The 3,761-nt window shown below is 43.6% G+C and overlaps 1 pseudogene; it reads left to right on the top strand.

The window, feature by feature from the left end:
* Nucleotides 1-334: 334 nt before the first annotated feature.
* On the top strand, nt 335-2,426 carry LOC143315248 (hyaluronidase PH-20-like; annotated as a pseudogene).
* The last annotated feature ends 1,335 nt before the right edge of the window (nt 2,427-3,761 follow it).

The raw sequence follows: 3,761 nt of genomic DNA, 5'->3' as shown, positions 1-3,761 counted from the left end.
AGTGGCCACGTCCACCAAGGTAAGGGGGCAACGATTTGAATGTTTTCTGTTGCAAATGCAGGTAAAGTGTAGGCTGTAAAATATAAATTGCAAAACATGTGTCGCCTTCTGAATCTGTGGTGAGAAGCTCATTTACTTTACATGAAGCTATTATGCAGATGATAAATTAATTCTTTTTCAAATTAATTTTATCGCTATTTTTTCCCTAAAGTCTCATTAGCATCTGAGCACACTGCAGATTGATTCCAGGTCTTCTTTCCACACGATGTCGACACAGTCAAATGAATATTTACAGGGTAACAAGTTTATTCACGTTAACAAGTTGATTCACTTCATGTCTCTGCTGCAGGTCCCAGGCCAGTTCCTGTCTCTGTTCTAAACAGACAGATCGGGTCTTTACCCACATGTAGACCTCATTAGTGAGAAGCAGTTCAATGGCGGCATCCCTCAGAGAGGCAGCCTGAGAGCCAGTAAGCAGAGCCCAGAGCAGATATTAACTACTACATCCCATCCGAGTGAGCCGACCCAGCATTCAAAAATCCGCCCTTTGTTGTTTGACACTTTTGATCTTTAACCTCCTCTTGGTCCTCCTGTCCTCTGAAAGGACAAGCCGAAGCTTGGCTGTGATAGACTGATAGGAATGGCGCCCCCTGTGGGACAGAAACTGGGACAGAAAGAGAATCTACCAGACTTTATGTGGCCCATGTTTTGCAGACCAACTGCTTCCTCGCAGAGCAGCAGGCCACAGAGAGAGCCAGGCAGCAGTTCCAGGTTAGAGCTAACTGTGTGAAGATTAATAAAACTAATCATATAGCTTTGATCAGCCATTAAATATTGATGACTAACTCTTGTTATCTTCCGTTTTAGACAGCGGCCAGGGGTTTCATGTCAGGGATGTTGGCAATGGGCAGAGGTGTGAGACCAAACCATCTCTGGGCCTTCAACCTGTTTCCTAACTGCTACAGTTATGGCTGGGAGAGGCCAGACTACACAGGCCAGTGCTCCACAGAGGTGAGGAGGCAGAATGATGAGCTGCTCTGGCTGTGGGAGTCCAGCACTGCCCTCTATCCCTCTGTCTACCTGCAGGTTGGTTAGATGGTTATCCATAATATCATATCCAGAATCTAAATTCCTCAGGCGTCTTTTCCGCTGCGTCTTTCAGGCCTCTCTGGCAGACAATCCCAGAGCCGCTCTGATGGGAAGAAACAGTGTGCAGGAAGCTTTGAGAATATCTGCCCTGCCCAGATGGAGCGACGCTGCACCTGTGTTTGTTTACATGCGGCCTGTCTTTGTCGACCAGAACAGATGCTTCCTCAGCCAGGTAAATGGGTGGAATTTAACTATTGATTGACTACATTCTCAGGTATAACAGGTGTATTTATGTAAATATACAGTCGTCTCTATACATTTTGAAGCAGAAATGCGTCCTATTACGCCTTTGACTCATCAGTGAGTGAGCACACACTTGACAAGATTAGACACATCTTAGGTTACTTCTTCATTCCAACAGCGAGGTGTTTCCAGCATGTGGTCCGGTTTTAAGAGGAGTTTGGTTTCTTGGTGTAAGAACACCCTGCTCAGGTGGCATCCCTCACCTGTAATCCTTATCCTCTCTTCTCAGCTCGTATGATGGGTGCATTTTTTTGGAGAAAGAAGAACAGCTGTAAGCGTTTGTCTCATTTGTGGATGCCTTTGGCAGCTTTTATGTCTCTCTGCAAAGGCAATAATGAACATATTTAACCACTTGTTTCCAGGGAGGCTTGGTCAGCATCATTGGCGAGAGTGCAGCAGTGGGAGCGTCTGGTGCTGTGTTGTGGGCGGCCAGCACTGACTATGATGACCAGGTAACATCACACCGCAGACCTCCACTGGACTGCTGAGAGACATGACCGACAGTGCTGACAACATGTAGTCAGACCAGAGACAATGCGTCCAGTTAGATGATATAGGAGTCTGCTGGTCTGAGACTGACTGACAATACCTCAGTGGCTCAGGTAGTGATGGACTGGTTGGTTGTGCAGCACTATTAGTTAATCCATGACAGGAGAACCAGGATTAGCTTGATGATAGTGACTTTCATTGGATGTCCTCTGAAGATCAGATTGCAGCCAGCTGAATACACTTCACCTATCGAGGTGTACAGAAATACTGTATACTTAGTATATTAGCACTTTTGAACACATTTCTCTCCCTGTTCCTTCTTGCACTCTCTTTCCTTCGCCCCCCAGACTTCTTGTGAAGCGCCCTCATCCTACCTGTCCTCCACCCTCAACCCTTACATCACCAATGTCACTGTAGCCACCCGGCTCGACTACTACATGTCGTTAGTAGTAGTAGTTGTAGTGGAGGAGTTTCTAACTTGTTTAAAGGCCCTTCATGATGTTCCTTATTTTTCCTTTGTTTTCTGCTACAGAGGTTTTCATTAGCCTTTTCATCATCAGCTCATCCTTATTTTCTCCCATCAAAAATAGATTTTGCTGCATTGAGTGGCTTAATGTATTAGCAACTGATCATCAGCAAGATTTAAAAGACTCAGGAAGCCTCCCTTCATCTGTATAAATCATGCATATTATGACTACTGACAGAATGTAACATGGCCTTGCCAATGAACAGGGCTACAATCGGGGGTTTGCCTTATTTCAGATCAATTTTACAAACAAATACAAGTGCTGTATCACAAACAGTACTGCCTGTGACAATTCTTTTCCCATTAGGTATTTGTATATGATTTGACTGCATATGTAAATAAATGAAAAGAGACAGGGAGCAACGCTGTTGGTTCTGTGTTGAACTTCCAAAGATTGGATGACTGTGTACTGAGTGCATGAAGAGTTCTGTTAAAGATTCGGCCTCAAAGTATGATTAAACAAAAAAAAGAAAAAGGAAAAAAAAGCTTAATAAAAAGCTTAAACGTAATTTTGAACTTAACTTTAGCTTCATGCTTATTATTAGTGTTAAAGGTGCTGTCACCAAACGAAAAAAGTCGCTCACTCACACCCACACAGGTGTTATCATTTATGAAAAGCACAGGTTTGACTAATGACCACACCTGTGCCTTTCCTAGTTTCTGTTGCATCACTTCGAGCAGGACATTTGACAGCTTTATCTCTATTTTCACACAGACTTTGTTGATTTATGCTGCAAGTGCTACACCACCTCCAACCTGAGCAGAGGTCAGCTGTGTGTGTGCAGGGCCTTAAACTCTGCAGTGATTGATTTTTAGGCCACTAGAGGGCAGAAGAATGCCACGAGAAGCTACAGGACTACTTTTACCACCTTAACTGGATTTCTCTGCTAACTTGCTTGTTAGCAAATGGTTAAATATTTATACATCCAGCAGACGTGAAGCAACGTAAGCCATCTTTTGGAGAAGGTGCTTCTGGCTACTGCATGAATATAAGTCAAACATTCAGCTGACTTTTCACTCTGCTTATGTATCCAGTCAATGAGTCAATATTAATTCTAAGTACTATTTGGAGCCTGACTTGCTAATGGACTGTTTTAACTCAGCTACAAGGTTCATTTTTGAGATGCAGTATTGGTGAAGTGGTGACTAAGGGTGATGCTAATAAACAGCTGCATCTCACTTCCTGTTTTCCTCTGCATGAAACAAGGTTTTTGTGTTTGTACACACACTTCTGACTGAAAGACTAATGACTCATTATAGAGGAGTTGTTATATGCTATTCCCATTGCCCATTGTGGTGTTGTCAGCAGGTACTGTGGGTCATAAGTGTATTGGCTCAGTCCTCTGGGTGGTAA

This window comes from Chaetodon auriga, chromosome 22 (assembly GCF_051107435.1).
Source record: "Chaetodon auriga isolate fChaAug3 chromosome 22, fChaAug3.hap1, whole genome shotgun sequence".
Taxonomy (NCBI): domain Eukaryota; kingdom Metazoa; phylum Chordata; class Actinopteri; order Chaetodontiformes; family Chaetodontidae; genus Chaetodon; species Chaetodon auriga.
The sequence above is the reverse complement of the archived record's forward strand: the minus strand, read 5'-3'. Positions and strand labels throughout refer to the sequence as shown.